Source organism: Bacillus rossius, chromosome 1, assembly GCF_032445375.1.
Source record: "Bacillus rossius redtenbacheri isolate Brsri chromosome 1, Brsri_v3, whole genome shotgun sequence".
Classification (NCBI taxonomy): Eukaryota; Metazoa; Arthropoda; class Insecta; order Phasmatodea; family Bacillidae; genus Bacillus; species Bacillus rossius.
The window spans coordinates 222,384,855-222,405,567 of record NC_086330.1 but is presented as its reverse complement, the minus strand read 5'-3'; the positions used below and the strand labels follow the sequence as shown (position 1 = coordinate 222,405,567).

General features: G+C 42.7%; 1 protein-coding gene across 1 annotated transcript in view; it reads left to right on the top strand.

Moving 5' to 3' along the window:
* Positions 1 to 2,496, top strand: part of LOC134527317 (nuclear cap-binding protein subunit 1) — a 377,088-nt gene extending 374,592 nt beyond the window's left edge. The window contains exon 15 of the mRNA XM_063359877.1: positions 2,196 to 2,496. The gene's annotated coding sequence lies outside the window, so the exon portion shown is untranslated. The remainder of the gene's footprint in view (positions 1 to 2,195) is intronic.
* The last annotated feature ends 18,217 nt before the right edge of the window (positions 2,497 to 20,713 follow it).

The window sequence follows — 20,713 nt, the reverse complement described above, 5'->3', positions numbered from 1 at the left end:
TTTCCGAATCCCAAGATTGGACGACCAAACCACCCGTCCAGTCGTTACACGTTTCCCGGGCAATTTGCGCGGTAATGACCAGCGTGTTTACAATGGAAACATTTACGTTGCAAAATGTCTATAGCCGGTTGCATACACTCAGACGTGGAGTGCCCATACACGCAACATTTGGCGCACCTGAACCTGACAGTACAAGCCGCGGGAGCATTAAATGGCCCCATGTCAGGACTCGTAACAGGTGAACGAACGTCGCCAGGCTGAGCAAAGGCGGGTTCGCGCCTCGGGGTGCGAAGTGAACCCGACTGCGTATCAGAGACCAACAATACTTTATGAGTGGAGCGACGTGCGTCTATAACAGGAGATAGGCAAAAATTTCCAGCCTTGGAGGTAAAAACATCTTCATGATATTTTTCTACTCTCAAAAGTCTGTTTTATACATTGCCACTCCACTTCCGAAGAGCTTCTAGACTCTCTGGGGGTGACAACATCGCACAGTTCTGCAATACTAGAGGCGAAACATTCCCTAAAATGATCTGCACTAACTCCTGCTCTGGCAAACCCAATTCCAACACTTCCGCTTAAGATATGAAGGAGTTAACAAACTGAAGCAGGGGCTCGTTAGGGCCCTGGAAACGGAATCCCAGGTCTCTTTTGCATGTCTCCATGACTCAAGGTGGACATACAAAATGCAAGACAGACTTCTTAAACTGATCAAATGGCCATTTGAAATAGCATTGGTCAAAATCTGGACATAGGCATCTCCACACAGGCTTAACATTGTCATCATGAACTCGCCCTCACTGACGAGCTATAAGCTTGCAACCCGACTCACCTCAGTCAAAAAGTTGATCACCGACTTTGGAACATTACCCTCAAAAAGTGGAAGCGCCTTAAGGGAGAAAAAAACAATTTCAAGTTGAAATGCGTGCTAGTAGGACTCACAGAAGCAGGGGGCTGCCGCACCTGGGCAGCGTCCGACGTCTTGCAGTCCTTCCGAACATAGCGAACCAACATCGCCCTGAGCTCAGCTGCGGTGTTGGACTCACTGAACTCTATGGAATTCTCAGTCAAGTATTCCTGGAGATCAGCTCGCCTCAACGTATAGATCCAGGAGGTTGCAAGAGTCCCCATGGCTTATGAAACAAAAGATCAAGACACACCAGAAACAGACTCTGCGAGCAGAGTAGCGCAGAAGTTGAAGTGTGCCGGGTTCGGTCCCAACCCAGCAACTTCCAACTCTGCTTGTAGCAACGCAAACACAAAAAAGAATTATAAGTAAAAAAAAAAAGGTTCTATGCTGGAATAGAGACCAGAGAATGTGAGGTGTGTGTGTAACTGCAGTTTCAAAAAAAAAACACTGATGGCAGAGTAAATTAACAGAACAAATGAGTAACAAACTAACAGAGTAAATGAACAGACTAAGAAATTAAACAAAATACAGAACCGAAATGAGGAGGAGGCAGAGCTCTCACGGGCTTAAATATATGAGCCTAGAGCGTACTATGCATGCGCGAGAACCCTTGAGGGAGATCAAAGGTGAGAAAGGGGAAGGGATGACGACAATAGCAAAACAGTGGGGGGGGGGGGGGGGGGGGGTAGGAAGGTGATAGCCACGCCCAGATGTCTTCAGATGATGACAGTGAATTCACTTCAACTAACTCTGTACTCCCAGGTCAGGGCTATCTGACTAGTGTATCACCCTTCAACCCACTTCAACTAACCTATTAAATAAATAATTGTGTTCCACATTAAAAATTAGTAAAGTAATATTTACAAAATATTTTCTTTGATTTAATTTTAACCTACCATTATGTGTACCGTAATTCCCACCATAGTGGACCATAGCTATTGTGTACACTGATAAACTGGTATATGATGACACTTGTTTACCTTGTGTACTGACTTTAATATAGTTGCCTTGATCGCAGTATAGAATACTGCACATGATTTTGCTTGTTTTGAAAGTAAAGAGAGATATTTATTTGTTGTTTCTTCATCCTTATGATTTTTTTTAATGTTGGGCAAATTGCTTATTTTAGGTAAATATTGTGTTTGATTAATATGTAATTGTTTATAGATGGCTAAGATTGACTTCCTGGAAATTAATTTGGGGATAAAGTCAAGGTAACTTATTAACCAGGTAAAGTAATCAGTTTTTACTGTAATTATTACAATGTGCTTGTGTTGTGTTGCAGGGAATCTGTGGCTCCAGACTAAGACCCATTTCACCTGTGCTTTTTAGACTACAGCAAAGAACTGTCCGCAGTTTGCTAAACAGAGAGTTCTTCGAATACCACACATAATGCTGTATGTGACTAATTATGGTTGTGTGTATTTATTTTACATATTTAATTTGCAGTTTTAAGTTAACATGATCTTATATAAATTGAGTGTGGTGTTTTTGTACACACCACAGGTTTGTTTCTTTCTGTTCGATGGCGACACACTGTATCAATCTTGTAGGGTGAAATACATTTCTACTATTGATTCCATATATTTTTGTGTGTACATTTATTGTTTATTCATCTAAGAAATGCCAATGTATAATTTTACTCTTGTGAAAATAATTTATAATTAATGTTTGTTTAGTTTAATTGATAACATCCACAGAAAAAATTTCAACCAAAAAAGAATAAAAAGCAATTTTTGTGTGGCTGTACTGAGTTATTTGCCTCATTACTAAGAAACTTGCTCACTCTAATCATGACCAGTATTTGACTCTAGCAGATGTTGTATTGGGCTGCTTTTACCAGTGTGTGCATGTTTTGTGAGTGTGTGTGTGTGTGTGCGCGCGCGCACGCTTACGTTTGCGTGTGTGGGTGTGTTTTTTCTTTTGCTATTTTAGTCTCAAACAATCAGTTTACAGATGAAACAGAAATAAACAATCTTGTTTACTGTTTATGTTATGACAAAGATAACAATAACACCAATTATAGCTCTGGATATGTCAAGTACACATTTTTACAGACACTGATTCTCAGATATTTCCTTAGTTTTCACTATCTATTCCTGATTCAAAGATATTCAAATTCATCACAACAAATTGGAACATATGACAATAAGAAAATTATTTACTTTTTAAGGCAAATGCCTGCATTCAGTCATGGAAACTAAATTTCACTATTGCAATAGGTTTTAAGCCCTACCTAATTTTATTTAGAACATGATGCAGACTTACGATAAATAAATGTATTTAATTCTTGAAAATTGTTTTTGTTTAATTGATAGTGATGCACCGATTCCGATACCGATTAACGATAATCGCCGATAATTACATTTTACCGATTAATCGTTATCACCGATTATTTAAATACCGATACCGATATAAGTTGTATTTTACACATCCTTTATTTTCTCGTCAGATTTCGTAGACATATTTCGCCGCATATCTTACGCCAGATTTTAAATTAAAAAAATTAGGCGCACACTCACTATTTTAATTTAGTATTCATTCCCGCCGCTATTTATTTTTTAACACGCAACTAAGAACCATAGATACCTGCATACAGATAAAATTTGTACTGCCAACTTTAGAAAAAGACAGCATTAAAGTGGTTACGATTACGATCAGGTTTAGCAGCGCTAGCGATCATAGTGAGAAATAATGAAAACGTCCGAAAGGAGAGAGCGGTTGCTTTAGCACCAAATGTTTGCGAACTTCAGTGTTGGCTAACTTTCCTGTTATTGGCGTCTTTGTTGACATCATATAATCTATGGAAGTATTCCGAAGGTGTTGTGTTTTTAAACGTAAATGTTTATTATTGCGAATGCGTATTTCTGAAAACGAGACTGTTTTAAACAATGGCGACGCGGCAAAAGAGAAGTGAAGTGTGGAAATATTTTACTACAAGCCAAGAAGATGATAGTAAAGCAATATGTTTATATTGTGGTGCTGTAATATCACGTGGTGGTTCTTGCCGATAAAGCTACACAACCACCAACATGTTGCATCATGTTAAGACACGGCATCCTCAGCAATTTGCATTTGCAGAAAGTACAAGCCAGGCGTGTTCTACTGAGAGGGAACATTCGGTTGCTGGCCCTTCTCAGAAGAAAGTTAAAGTAAGTCATCTTCAACCAACACTGCAAGACGTAGTCAAAAAGAAATTACTGTACAATTCCAATGATCCACGAGCTCAGGAATTTACCACATTGATTGCTGAAATGATATGTGTAGACATGCAACCATATGACATTGTGAATAATGATGGTTTTAGGCGTCTAATGTCTAAAGCAGTTCCGAGATACAACATTCCTTCAAGGAAACACATGGCCGATACAGTAATTCCAAAAATGTATGAGAAAGTGAAAAATAAAGTTAGAGAGAGACTTTCTAATCTTGACAATGTTGCTGTCACAACAGATTTGTGGACAAGTGAGGCTTCGTCTCAGATGAATGATTTCATTAGTGTCACAGCCCATGGAGCAGAGCTGTCTCAGAAGGTACATTTCTGCCTTGAAGTTTTACCTTTTGATGGTGATTTGCACACTGCAGTAAACATTGCAGACAATCTCTTGCACATATTTGAAGACTGGGAGATAGGCAATAAAGTATGTGCAGTTGTTACTGATAATGCATCTAATATGAAATGTGCCGTAAGAGATCACCTCAAACTGCCTAATATTACATGCTTAGCTCACAGTGTTCAGCTTGTACTCAAAGATGGGCTGCTGAATCAACGTCCAGTTCGTGAACTGCTTGCGGCATTCAGGAGCATTGTAGGGCATTTCAGTCATTCAACAGCAGCCAAAAAAATTCTTGTCGATGCACAGAAAAAGGTAAATGAACCTCAGCAAGTACTTATTCAAGATATTGCGACACGATGGGACTCTACTCTTCATATGTTACGACGTCTTGTAGAACAGCGTCTTTCCATCACGGTTGCTCTCCAAAATTGCTTGAAGTTAAGGTGTCAGATTACAGCTGAAAATTGTTTGCTTGCCGAGCAATTAGTAGATCTTCTTACATACTTTGAAGATGTGACCAAGACAGTCAGCAGTGAAAAAGCATCTGTAGCAGATGCTATACCACTAGTCAACAGCCTAAATCACATGCTAGAAATGAAGATAATGGAGGTTAAAGCCGTTAAAGGTGCCACTAAATCTTTTGCAACCGATTTGAAACATTCACTCGGCTCACGTCTTGGTGAATTGGAAAAGACTGAGATATTCCTAGTAGCTACGATGCTTGATCCTCGTTATAAACACCATATATTCCAAAATCCTGACAGCATTGAAACAGTGAAAAATAGTTTGAATGATAGCATGACACTGCAAAAATGTGATCAGACTTCTGAGTCAACTGGCACTTCTAGATGTGCCATTTCTTCACCTGGTCCTTCTGCTACACAGAAGGGAATTTGGCAGATGTTCCAGAAAATGGTTGATAAGTCTATAGCTGCTACAACAGCTTCAACTAGGGGTAAGTACCACATACACTGTGCTACAGTCAACAAATCTTATTATTTAATTGCTAAACCAAATATTTGTCATTTTGTAATTTTATTATTTACAGGTAATGTAATTGAAGAACTGGACAGTTACATGAAGCAGCCAACATTCGACCTAGGGACAGACCCGATTGAATTCTGGTTAAAAGATGTAAATTACCCACATCTGAAGAAGGCAGCACTGAAAAATCTTATAATACCCCTTGGATCTGTGAGCTCAGAGAGATTGTTTTCATCAGCAGGAAACATTCTCCAAGAGAAGCGCAACAGGATGTTGCCTGAGAACTTAAGAAAGCTTGTTTTTTTTAATTCAAATTTGCCATTGTTGAATTATGACTACTAAATGTCAACTGCGTGTATCACATGATATATTTACTTTCAAGAATAAAAATAAATAATATAAGCCTGTGAAGATATTTTAATTCTTAGTATTGCTTGATATATTATTATTTGTTTAATTTAGCTGTTGGAAAATGAAAAAGTGTTAAAATAATCGGTAATCGGTTTGTATCGGTATCGGCCGATGTTTTGTTGGTTATCTGTATCGTTTCGGTAATCGGTAAAGCCTTATCGGTGCATCACTATTAATTGATGCAACTCGTATGTATCAAATAATTACCTTAAACTGAGTGATTTTTAGCATTAGGTTTCATAAATATAAAGAGTAAAAGCAAACAGCGGGAAACTCAACTGTGCAATGGTATGTTCAAGCAAGTAGAAAACAGGCTGAAAAGTAACTTTATTGCGTTAAATTTGGGTGCCCTGCATTGCGTTTCTTTATCCTATTATCCTAGTATCCATGGATGATCACCTTGTGGCTAGTAAGTAGCTGGACCTTGAGATCTGGCAGCTGTGTGTGTTATCTCTTGGCGCTCACACCCACACTACTACTCCTGCGGCTGTATCCCTGTACATTATTTCAAATATTTGCCAATCACAGTGCTGCATTTGTCCATCTCCCCCTTCTTGTTTTTCCAACATGTATTTTTCCTTCAAAGCTCTTTCTATTTTTTTAATAGTGTGGTTTAAAGGCGGGTGATTTTTTAAGCATGAGAAAAAGTCCTTAATAAATCACAACTATGCCTTGTCAATTGCAAAATTATCTACAGAAATTGCTCTCTAAGTGCTGCATCAAGCCTCGAGCCGCCCATCGCCCGAGAGCCGATTTTTCGGAACCTTGGCACAATCTGCTCTAGGTATTACAACGATTGCTGTCATTATTTATAAATCGCCTTCTTTACTCATATGTGTTTTATAAAATGCTTTGTTTACTTAAAATTAATGTTTATTAATTTAATTACAGTGGTTCTCTCATATTTTCATGTAAAACATTGAAATTTAAATCATATATTTAGCAATTTGTAAAATTTGTCTCATTTTTTCATATGAACATAAGAAAAATAACATAAATGAATATTATATTGACTTAAAGTAACATGGTTGTAACTTTTTCCGCTACAACTGTAAGGTTTGTAAAGCATTTATACATTTATATGGTAAGAGCTACCTTGCAAATTTTCCAACAGTAGCACTTGCATCCACATAATATAATTTTTCCCCCAAATGGTACCCACGTTCTATCATATTGTAATATAATAAAATATTTCATTGTTGAGTTTTATTTGCAGATACTTGAACCCATTAAGTCTGTTAGCTCCATCTCTAACGAGGTTTGTTCATTTAGGCTTCTCTTCACTCTGGATAGGTGTATTGACCTAAATCAATAAAGAGTTTTAAACCTCTTTTAAGCCAAACTAATGCTTTAGAGGTTTCTCTTAAAAAAAAAAAAAAAAAAAAAAAAAACATAACTGTAAATTTTGCTATGGTAATGTACTCAAATATAATACATTTTTTGTCTAGAAATAATGCCTGAAAAACTACATTTTTGAGGTTAAATGCTATAATTTATAAAGAGAGTGACAATTTTTCCTCACAGTTTTTACCCAGCAGCATTTTGATATCACCGATCAAATGCTGGCTGCCATACTGCTTCCAATAAATTCAACAGGAAACAGATAATGATCTAAATGATAACTTCAACTAAACAAACCTTTAATGAGACTGCTAACCCCGGAATCAAATATAGAGTTACTACACGCCCAAGCCAACTGTGGTCCCGGGAAAAATGTGAACTACCCAAGGTCAAACGGACCCCTCCTTCCGCCGTCATCCCTTCCGCCACACTGTCCCCTCCCTTTCCCTAGTCCGCCTCAAGGGTCGAAGCGCGTCATGTCGCGGGTGGGATGGCAAGTACAGCTGTTACCATAAGTCACGACACAGTGCGCGGATACGGGCGTATCGGTGTTCAAGTATTTCACGGATCCTTTGAAAGCGGAGCAAGGTTTCGAAGCGTGCATGACTGTAATATAACGTGTATTGACAAATGGCATCAGGCAGTACAACAAAACACAAAACTATACATAGCCAGTGCAGGGAAGTGATTAGTAATGTGATTGCATTTTGTGATCAGGATAAGGCATCAGGCAAACTTACCCATCCATTATGTAATGCAACAAAGCGTGCGGCCGCAGCGACAGGGAAATCTAAAGGAACAATATGCAAAATTAGAAAAGAAAGTAAAGAAGCCGCTATCAGTAGGGGAATTTTGCGCACACCAGGAAAAAAAAGAAAAGCAAGTAGTAACAAGATATCGGTTTAATGAGTTTGACCTTGGGGTAATGTTAAATATGGTGCTAAGTGAAATAATTATTATAACACAAACGGTACGATGTGATGCTGTGACACACTTTGGTACACACTGTGACATCTTCGTAGACACTGTGTTTCGCTGTTTCATATGACTGTACCTTCACCTTATCACAAAATTTCTTACTGCACGACTGCACTTCATGGCCATCGTTTCATCCAGGTAATCATGCTTACATGTTGCGTACAGTTATGAACGCATGTGTTTACTCCTTGCTTCCACAGCTAACGGTATTCCCCTACTGCCAACCCCTCCTCATTCCACACCCCTCTCTCACTGCGACACTAGCGCTCCCGTCACTCCCCTCCTCGGGTTCACAGTTGGCTTGGGTGTGTAGTAGGAGGAGTAACCCAACTACGTACAACTGTTGCCTACAAAATAAATAAATAGGTCTTTGCATCACCACAATTTTCAAGACCAAAAGTGATACTTAAAAATAGTTCCAAAATGGCCATGAAGAACACTTTTATTACAGCCAGTTGTTAAGATTGTACAGTATACATATACATACATACATACATCCACCCGTACGTACGTACGTACGTACGTCCGTCCGTCCGTCCGTCCGTTGTCGTCGTCATCGTCATCATCTCTAGGTACCCATAAAGGGTGCAGCTCGTATTTACTTTTAGAAAAGGGAGGGGGAATAATTTTTTTAAGCCCAAAACTACATTTTAGACATTTCTGAAGAAGTATGCATAAAGATAAATGTAGCGGCCGTGGTCGCGGCTGCCTGCAGCGGTGACCGGCCGGCTTCACGGGTTCCCTGCGGGCGAGCGGACAGCTGGCAGGCCGCACGCCCCCCAGGAGTACCGTTAGGCCGGCAGGCCACCCCCGCCCTGGGGGGTCTAGCACGCAGCGAGGGAGACCCGAGAGGCGAGCCAGTCCGGCTCGGAACACAGCCACGCGCACAGGGTTGGTCATAGCATTTTGTACGCGTTCTCGCTGCCGCCAATAAAGGACGCCTCCAACTATACTGTGTTTCATTGAAATGCGATCCTACTCGTCCCGATCACAGTCTGTAGCCACGAGGCTACAGTGGTGACCCCGACGTGATCTCCAGGCGGGTTAGGGTCGTGTTTCGCGCGGAGGCGCCTATGCGACGGCGCACATGCGCTAAGCGCCCGCAACCGCGAGTAGTACGACCGCGGAGCTACCGCGCCGCCTCGCGCGTTCGCGCCAACACACGCGGTGCGAGACCTCCCACACGTGAGTAGTGCGACTCGGACGGTTCGGGACCACCGCGGAAACCTAGTGCGACCGTGGATCTACCGCTCCACCTCGCGCGTTTGCTCCAACACACGCGGCGCGAGACCTCCCACACGTGAGTAGTGCGACTTGGGCGGTTCGGGACCACCGCGGAAACCATGCCAGACCCGGACACATTACCTCCTACTGCGGCGGTGGATCGGGTGGCGGTTCGCATCCCGCCGTTCTGGCCCGCAGATCCCGAGATGTGGTTCGCGCAAGTCGAAAACCAGTTCGCGATTGCAGGAATAACCGCAAACAGTACGAAATTTCATTACGTGGCGGGCAACCTGGACTCCCGTTATGCTACCGAGGTGCGCGACATCCTCACTCAACCGCCAGCCACGGGCAAATATGAGAAACTGAGAACAGAGCTGGTCAAGAGGCTAAGTGCTTCGCAAGCGAGGAAAACCAAGCAGCTGCTGGAGACCGAAGAGATGGGCGATCGGCGTCCATCCCAGTTCCTCCGACACCTCCGCGGCCTGGTGGGGACAGCTATCCCAGACGACCTCCTGCGATCCTTATGGCTGGGTCGGCTCCCATCGCCTACCCAAGCGATTCTGGCCACGCAGACTAACGCATCATTGGATGCGTAGGCCGACCTGGCCGACGCCATAGCGGATACCAACCCGCAGCCGCAGGCGGCTGCAGTGTCCTCCCTGGAGGCGATGGTGGACAAGATGGCAGCCCTGATGTCCGCGAAGATCGGGGAAATGGCCGCGACATTGCGGCAAGAGATCGCAGCAGTTGCCACCAGCAGCGCGCAGTGCAGGAGTCGCTCGGATGGCTCGCCGCCCGCGGGATACCGCTCCCGCTCCCGCAGTAAGGGCCCGCCAGGAGCCTGCTGGTACCATCGCCGTTTCGGGGACGCAGCCCACAGGTGCACCACGCCCTGTACGTACCAGACGGGAAACGACAAGGGGACGCGTTGATGGCGGCCGGCGACCCTTCCCTGCCTACCGGCCGCCGCCTGTTCATCACGGAGCGGGTTACCAAGGTACTGTACCTCATCGATACTGGCTCCGATATCTGTGTAAACCGCGTACCCTCATGCCAGGCAGGCGCTCTCAGTCCGACTACTCCCTGGTGGCCGCCAACGGCTCGCAGATCGCAACATACGGCTTTGTCACACTCACCCTAAACTTAGGACTTCGAAGGGACTTGGTCTGGCGGTTTGTGGTGGCCGAAGTTACTAAGCCCATCCTTGGGGCAGATTTTCTCTATCACTTTGGCTTGCTAGTTGACATCTGGAATCGACACCTAGTGGACAGCACTACTTCTCTCACCTCGGTTTGTACCATTACCACAAGTCAAGTCTGTAGCGTCAAAACGCCTGCACCCACTCCGCTGTACCCCGAGCTACTACACAAGTTCGCCAGCCTCACACGGCCTGCAGGCTTCCCCTAGCCAGTGCAGCACTCCACCGTGCACCATATCAACACCACACCAGGACAGCCAGTGCACAGCAGACCGCGCCGCTTGGCTCCAGACCGGTTGCACGTGGCCAAGGGGGAATTCGAGGCTATGATCAAGCAGGGCACGGCCCGACCGTCTGACAGCCCTTGGTCTTCTCCTCTCCACATGGTGCCCAAGAGAGGAGAATAGTGGCGACCTTGTGGGGACTACAGACTGCTGAATGCCCGCACCATCCCGGACAGGTACCCCATCCCGCATATTCAGGACTTCTCGCACTCATTGCATGGCAAGACCATCTTCTCCACCATCGATTTAGTCCGAGCGTACAGTCAGATCCCAGTCGCCACGGTGGACATCCCCAAGACCGCCATAACCACTCCATTCGGATTGTTTGAATTCCCGTTCATGTCTTTTGGCCTCCGCAATGCTGCACAAACATTCCAGCGGTTCATGGACGAGGTCCTCCGAGGCCTCAACTTTTGTGTATCGTACCTGGATGACATTTTGGTGGCTTCCCAGGACGAGACCGAGCATTTGCAGCATCTGACTGAGCTCTTCGACCGCCTCACGAACTATGGGCTTCTCATCAACCCTAGCAAGTGCGTCTTTGGCGAGTCCTGCGTCACATTTTTGGGACACACCATCACAGCCGACGGCTCCCAACCTCTGCAAGAGAAAGTCCGTGCTATCCTGGACTTCCCCAAGCCTACCACAGCAAAGCAGCTGCGCCAGTTCACTGGCATGGTGAACTTCTATCGACGGTTCGTTCCTAGGGCTGCAGCAGCACAGGCCCCCCTGCATGAGCTCTTACGAGGGGCAGCCAAAGGCAAAGATACCATAGTCTGGACGGCCGCAAGCAGCACGGCGTTCGAAGATTGTAAGGCCAGGCTCGCCTCGGCGACCCTGCTGGCCCACCCTATCCCCGACGCCCCCCTGGCTCTCGTGACGGATGCTTCGGACTTTGCAGTAGGAGCGGTACTCCAGCAACAGGTACACAACCACTGGCAACCCTTGGCATTCTTCTCTGCGAAGATGAAACCAGCACAGCAGAAGTATGGAGCCTATGACAAGGAGCTCCTCGCCATCTACCTAGCTGTTCGGCAATTTCGCCATATGGTCGAGGGCAGGGATTTTGCCATCCTTACGGACCATAAGCCTCTAGTCTTCGCCTTCGCCCAAAACTCTGACAAGTGCTCTCCACGCAGAGCCAGGCACCTCGACTTAATTGGACAATTCAGGACAGACATTCGCCATATCCCCGCTCGGCCAATACCGTGGCGGACTCCTTGTCCCGGGTGGAATCGGTCACAGCTCCGGTCGACTATCATGCTCTGGCGCAGGCTCAAGCAGCGGATGAGGAGTTGCGGCAGTTCCTGCAGCGCGACTCCAGCCTGCAGCTGACGAAGGTCAAGATCCCGGACTCGCCACTGGAAATCTACTGCAATATGTCCACACCAACAGCTCGGCCTTTCCTGACCCCACAGTTCCGCCGAGCGGCATTTGACATGGTGCACCGGCTGGCGCACCCGGGCATCAAGGCCACAGGGAAGTTGATCTCACAACGGTTCGTCTGGCCATCCATGCAAGCAGATTGTCGACGGTGGGCCCGATCCTGCATACCATGCCAGAGGTCGAAGATCGCACGGCACACCTCCTCGCTGGTAGGATCTTTCATACCTCCTTCCTCCAGGTTCGACCATGTCCATCTAGACCTGGTCGGGCCCCTCCCATGTTCCCGAGGCTTTCGCTACTGCCTCACCATGGTTGACCGCTTCTCCCGCTGGCCAGAGGCCGTGCCTGTCGAGAACATCGAGGCAGCTACAGTCGCCAGAGCCTTCTACACCACATGGGTGGCACGTTTTGGCGCCCCCCTGAGAGCTACCACCGATCAAGGCCGACAATTTACGTCATCCCTGTTCGCGGCCCTCGCCGCCTTGGTGGGCATGACTCACCTCCATACCACCGCCTACCACCCGGCCTCCAACGGGATGGTAGAGAGGTTGCACCGTTCGCTCAAGGCAGCCATCCGCTGCCATGCTACCGAGCACTGGGTAGATGTCCTACCTACTGTCTTGCTCGGCATTCGAGCCGCCTGGCGGGACGACCTTCGTGCCTCCACTGCGGAGTTGGTCTACGGCCAGCCCCTGCGCCTACCGGGAGAATTTCTCGGAGAACATCCGGACGCCCCTCAGTTCGATGCCCCCAGCCTGGTGACGGACCTCCGCCTGCACTTCCGAGACCTGCGGCCAGTCAGTGGCTCGCGGCATGGTGGGACAAGGCCGTTTGTCTCCAGGGACCTTCCGACGGCCACTGAGGTCTTCGTCCGCTGCGAGGGGCAAAAGGGGTGCCTACACGCGCCCTACGAGGGCCCCTTCCCGGTACTCGGCAGAACTCCGAAAACTGCAACTCTCCTGATGCATGGCCGGCGCACCACGGTCTCCATCGATCGACTCAAGCCTGCCTAAGTCTTGGCCGACCAGGAGCCACCAGCCACAGTCGCCCCCCCTCCTGTGGGGGAAACACCTCCCCAGCAACATCGGGGGCCCACCATGACTGCCCCCGCGCCTCCCGTGACGCGGGCCGGGCGTCGTGTAAGCTTCCCCGACCGCCTGCAGGGCGGTTTTTCGTGATGTGGCACATCACTGGCACGGGGGTGCTGTAGTGGCCGTGGTCGCGGCTGCCTGCAGCGGTGACCGGCCGGCTTCACGGGTTCTCTGCGGGCGAGCGGACAGCTGGCAGGCCGCGCGCCCCCCAGGAGTACCGTTAGGCCGGCAGGCCACCCCCGCCCTGGGGGGTCTGGCACGCAGCGAGGGAGACCCGAGAGGCGAGCCAGTCCGGCTCGGAACACAGCCACGCGCACAGGGTTGGTCATAGCATTTTGTACGCGTTCTCGCTGCCGCCAATAAAGGACGCCTCCAACTATACTGTGTTTCATTGAAATGTGATCCTACTCGTCCCGATCACAGTCCGTAGCCACGAGGCTACAATAAACAACTGATTAAATTTCAGTAACAAAAAATTTTAATACCTTGTCATTTTGTCCTGTACTTAATAGAGCAGAGGGCAGGTCCACAATACTTTACAGTGAATAAAGAAATAAGTTAGTGTCTAAAGTAACAAAGGAGTTTGGAATGTAACATCATTAATTTATATCAATAATTGCAGCACTTATAACCTAAGAAATGTATACACCTATCCCTCACTTAGCATGTCTGATTGCGCGAATTCATTTAGCGCGATGTGAATTTTATTGCCCAAGTCTTGAAACACGTCTATAAATTTCAGTTAGCACGAAATCTCGGCAGGAGAAAAAAAAATCAAACACGACGTCACGAAACCTGTTTCAGCTTCTGTAAACAACAGATGTGCCGTGAGATTCAGTTAGCCAAACAAAGGGGAAAGAGATGTGCGTGCAGGTCTGTCTACGCTATCGGCTGTTGTACAAACATCAGCTATGGCAAGTTAAATTGCGGCTATGGAGTGTAAAGGCCAAATGTTCTTACGTCCACGCGTATGCCACCGTGCCGTACCGTTGTCACCTGGCCACAAACCGGGCTGTGAACTCAGTCTAGCTAGCAGCATGGAATTCACTCAAACAAAAGCAACGTCTGCCCATTCAGCTGCCGGTAACTGTACGTGCTTGAACACTCATAATGCATCGTGTTTAGAATATTTAAATTCTCCCCTCAGTAACATTCTTTATTAATGAATTAATTTATTAATTTGCTGCTACCATGTGATCACTAGAGAACAGGGTATTCTCATAGAGCCAAGAATATTCTAAGGATTTAACTGGACTTACTTGCTCATATATGTATACATAACTAAGCTTTTTTATGTGTAAACATCTTAGCTCTCGGTACATATCATTTGGTAAGACAAAACTAGAAGTATTACAGCGCACATATTGTCATGAAGGCCACACTTATTTTGGTCGCACTTTAGTTTTAAGCAAGTCAACTGTGTGCACAATCGTACGAAATAAGGACTCTATATAAGTGTGATGCTGTTGGTTGTACTAGCAGGAATATATTTGACATTAGATACCGGAACAGAAATGAACAGATGATTCACGTGGAAATAGTTGTTAAATGAATGTTGCAATGAAAAAAATAATCATTGGCCTGACAGGGTTGGTGTGAACCAGGTGGTGATACGCGAATAAGCACTTTAATTTTTAAAAAATTAAAATTTAATTATCCGGACAGTAATATCGGTTTCACTGTCAGTAAAGGATGGTTTGGAAAGGTACACGACGTGAGTTGAAGATCACGCCCGGGCGGGCAAGTCAGCCAGCCGACTGATGATAAAGTACATAACCACGTATCTCCCGTTACACGGTGTTGTATTTGTCATACAAAGTGCGATGGGAGGCATAGAGAGTGAAAAGCATTTATGGTTAAGTGTTATTCAACACATTTATGTTACATAAAGTAAATTTTCCTACACAATTTTGGAACACATTAAATAATTTAGCCGTGTTATTTATGGAAACTAATGCTTCAGAATACGCAATTTTGAATAACACGGGCATTTTTAGGAACGAATTAGTAGTGCTAAGTGAGGGATAGGTGTACTCTTTTTTTTGTACAAATAATTTTAAAAGACTTCTACAATTTTAATATTATTTACTATAAATATGGAAAAGTGCATACATTTTCTCAGATTTAACTGTGTGAGAAGAACGTCACCCATTTAGCACTCTTTTATTTGTCACAATGGGTTGCACCAACTCAATATTTACACCTAGAGTGATATTTAATCTTTTAATTAAGAATTCATTCCTGGGATGTTTCTTCTGAAATAAATTTTTATTTCATTTAGACTTTCTATAAGTTTCCACTTAAGTAAATAATTTGTCTAGCTTTTTGCTAAACATTATGCATCATTCAAAGCTTTGTGATTTTTTGTTCTGAAAACATTCTAAACAAAAAATTATTTTATAATTTGATAGTGAAACTTCCACGCAAATTGCCACTAACAAGGATGTTGAATTGGACTTCACTCTAGCAGATTGCTAAAGCTAGGTGCTATTCATTATTTATGCTTTCTTTAAGCACCAATAAGTAAACAATTTCCATGTGATTTGTGACAATTTCTCAAATGTAAGACATTTAGAAACACTATCCACAATGAAATAACGTTTGAACAGCAAAAACAAACACAATTAAACATCATTGAAATTATGAAAGTAACTTTAATGTTTTACTTGAATAAATGACCAGTGAAAACCCCTTACTGGTACATATTTGAAATATGTTAAAAATGGTTTGCATCATATGAAAAGTAAATAAGTTGTTTGTTAATTACCTTGAACAGGGGTGTAACGAAAAGCATGCCTCGCATCTTCCCAAAGAACCGACCAGACTTTATAAACTGATAAGCCAAGTCTTTCAGCAACAACGCGTATGCTTGCTGTAGGGTCTTCATCAAACGCTTGAAGTATTCTTTCATCTAGTAGCACATTCCGTTGGTGCACATTCTTGAAAATGTGGGTTTCCGGTCTCCCTTGAATGTTGGTAAGTATTTGAAAATATCCCGTGGTGTGGCAAACATCAGTCGGATATCACTCCTGATAAATTCTTCGTGCTTCTTATGCATTGCAATTAGCGCTGCCAAACACAAGTAGCATGTCACCATACTCTAGGTTACTGAAGTTAACCATTTTAACAACAGGGAAAACACACACTACAACTAGAAAAATGTGCATGGGCACATCCAATAGCAGAGAAATTCAAATTGCGACTGACCTGGGGCTTGATTTTCATTATGCACAACTGCACATTGTCGCTCACGACAACATATCATCAATTTACACGCTCCTATGCACGAGGATACAATCGCTAGCCACATGAATAAACTGGTCAAATGAAACCATCCGCATGTACTATCAGTAATGGCCATAGCCTCGTAAATGGGAAGCTTGTAAAATGACATCTACTGCCTGCTCGCAGTGTGCATTTCAGAATCGCGCCGATGGTCATGTCACAAACTTCCAACCCAATGATAAACAAAGACAAGGAATATTTTGGATGCCCAAGAAAGTGACAAAATTTTTACCTGCTTACATTAAGACCATCACGTCGTTCAAACAGGTTCAATTGTAAGTGTCAGTGTTCGGCCTTGGAAAACAAGTAGCTCTTATTCTGACCACATAATGTATGATTTATATGGCATATAGAATACTTTTGGAAAATGTTTACTAGAGAATGTTTCAAAATAAAGCTAAATTAAAAATAGCATTTAGTTTTTTTTTATAATGAACATTAAAGTTGAAAGTTTGTCTTACATTTACACATTTTTTGGATTTTGGAGGCTCATAAGTAATTTTCCTGAAACCCATTGTATCAATTAATGATGTATTTAGAATAAAAATTCATCGCAGAATACATCAACAGTTATTGTGTGCTATTACTGCCACAAATTTGAAAATTATGATGACCTAAAGGCAAGATTTTGGGTAATTGTCAACAAAATCTAAAAAAAAATTAATGTCTCCATTACCATGACATTTAGGACTTGAGTTCTAAGTTATTAAACTATAGCCAATGTCCTCCCTCAACCCTCAAAAAAAATTGTCTGTCCTTTTACCAAACATCCTGTATGTGAAAAGTTCTAAAATTAGCTTAAATTCCTTATACTCCATTCTCCAGTAAGATGCATTAGATAAATAGGTGAATTTTTAATGATTTTTGTAATTTTTTTTAGAAATTCTAGGTTAATAGTTACCGAATTTCAAGATGGTGGCCAATGCATCTTACTAGAGGATGGAATATTAGGAATTTAAACCAATTTTAGGACTTTTCACTGTATTTAAATTAACATTTTTAAACTAAAATAACTTTTTAACCTTGATCAAGTATTATGTCAAGGACTTAAATGAATAGGGTCTATCAGTACATCAATAGCTGATTTTATTGATGAATTTTGGCATATTTCCGAATTCCGAGCTAAATAATTATTACAGATTTCCAAGATGGTGGCCAAGATGACTGACAAAAAGGTGGACGTTGCGACATTTGATTATCAGGTTTTACTGCACAAATTAAGCTAATATGGTGACAGCATACACTAGCAGACAAGATGGTGGTAGTGCTCTCTAGAAGGCAATGCTTTCTTTAGCTCTTCTGGTAACATGTATGGGAAATAAAAATGATGTTTCAGCATCAAACAGGAGATGCTATGAGTATTATTCTTTCAATTTTAAAAAAAAATCATGTTTGAAGATGTGTTATTTTTTATAGTCCTTATTTGATTTTCAGCCTGGTAATTATCTCGATGGCCATGCGTTTAAATGTGTATGTTTTCCAGCTTAGAGGTTTGAGCTGTCATAGTTCAAATCATCTCGCTTCCAATGTACCTATTTTGTATTAAAAATTTAATTTAGTATTCAATAAGGGTCATAATATCATTGGTTGGTAATGGAACATAGACCCTACGTGCATGAGACAGAGCGATGCTAGTGCTCACTAGGAACAAACTGAATAAACAAATATGGTGGTAAACAAGATAGTGGCTGTGTATTCAGAATGGAACAAATGGCTGTGATGTCATAATTTCAAACTGGCGGAATGTTCTACCTTAATAAAAAGTGCAATGTGATGGAAGGGTCGCTCAATGTCCAGTTGGCAACTGAGGTCAAAGATAATATGTCGAGGTCAAAGGTCAAGATGACGACCATAACAAAAAGTGCAATGGTAATATCATCCAAGATGGCTCCTATGTGGTCATTGACCCCATCCTCTGTATTCTCATACATGAACCCAGCTCTCGGACATACTAATGTTTTATCCATTAGATGTCTTAGGGCCAATTTCACCACGCTCGTTTAAGAGTGAGCGACAGGCCGGAGACGGAAGGAGGAAATGACAAAATCGAGGAGGAGCCACGGAGGTCACGCAAAAGCCTCCCAAAAAGTTCAGGAATATCCTCATAGAGAGCATTGCCGTAGCTGGGTAGCTGCTGTCAATCAAGCAGGATTAGCTGCCGCCACTGTGTCTGGCTAGAGCGGTTGGGGTTGGGTTGGGCCGTTATGAAAGGCAAAACAGAAAGGGGGGAGGGGGGAGCAATCTCGTCCTGCAACGTAACTGGGATGTGTAAGGCGCAAGGAGTGTGTTTGCGTGTCCGCTATTTGTGATTATCAGTTGCTAGCGCGTGCAGTACATGCTCGCGCACATCAAAAAATCTGTCAGACTCAACTCGCCATAAATCAAAAACCATTTAGTCAAACGACGTCCAAATTTGTCAGTATAATTGTGAACTGTTTTGCCAACAATAATATCCGTTAATCTTCTTGAGGTAAATAATTTCATTTAAATATATATATATATTAAACCTAGGAGGCCTTAAAAAACCTAACCCTGACTTGATGTATCTGATTTTTCATTGCGAAGTATTTTAAAGAAAGAAAAGAGAATTTTTTCTGCATGCATAATATTGCTAAATTTATAGAAATAAAAATTGTATAAGTTTAACCATCTGTTCCAAAATGCTGTAATTTAAAACAAAAATATTGTTGAACACTTTTTTATAGTTAGGTCTTTTGTTGCAGCCGATTTGGATAGAATTTCAAAGAAAATATACATGTTATATGGCAAGTCATCTGCAAAACGAAGATGCAAATTTTGTAATTTGGTTTCAATTTGTATAATATTAATATATGTCTTCCAGGTAATATAAAACACCTAACAATATTTGAATCGTTAAGTGCAGAATGTAAGTAAGCCACTTTATGCATTAACTTTTTCAAAGTGAATGTACTAATTTTCCAATTAAATTTGTTTTTAGTGTGTTTATCATTATGCATTAGGAAACATCTATTTTAAAAAAAGTCAAAAGATAGGTACTTAATATATATTAAAAGTTAGTATTTATATTACCTTTTGAAACATATTAATTTGGAATTGGTATTTTGTTGACACTGGATGATTCATTTATGTAACTATCTCGTGTGCATCTGTAAATAGATACAAAAAATCAATTTCAGCAAAGCCTACAGGCGTACGTAGATTTCAAAGTGGAAGTGATTTGAAGATTTTTGCAAACTCCTGGCACATTTTAAAAACTTAATGTACATAAAATTCTATAATAGATATGTTACCCAATATTAAAATATGACAGACTAAACATTTTCTTGCATTCCAGACAGCGAAACTATTTTCAATTTTTTTTTCTCAACTCAATGCATTCAGCATTTAATTTCTAAATGAATTTAATATAACACTACTTTTCATTCTTGCCACTAATAAGTGGTCGTACAAAAATATCCTTTGGACAAAGGTTTGAAAAAAAGTAATAAAAATAAAATTCGATTAAATTGATACTTATTAAGGTTACTGTTTTTTTTTAATCCCAACTTCGGTTTTTAATTGTTCTTTTTATCAACAGCTATTTCAGCTTAACGTTTTAGGGAAAAGTTTGTAAAGTTTTATAAAAATACTAGATAATTCCCGGCATGCGTTGCAATGCCTCAATCAATTTTTTTTTGTAATTTTTTAAACGTATACTAAGCATCTCTCTTTATCTCTCTAATTCGCTATCTCTCTATGTATATCTCTATAACTCTCTCTATATTTCTATTTATATCTCTATATATCTTAATAGCGGACCCGACAGAAATTGTCCTGCCCAAATGTACATATGGCGGTAAGTATTTCTACGCTGGACATTTTGTATCTTCCCATTATACATACCCCTCCTCTTGGGCACGCCACTGCCGTTATCAAAAACCTTTCCCATGTTTACGCAGAAGCCAACAACAATGCAAAAGCCCGTTGCCATGGAGGCTAATTATCAACAATGCTTAGTTTTTTGCTTTAAAAGCGTGTTTTTTTTTAGTTTTTTCTTAACTCAGAATCGAGATAAAATATCCAATTGTGAATCTAAACCATCC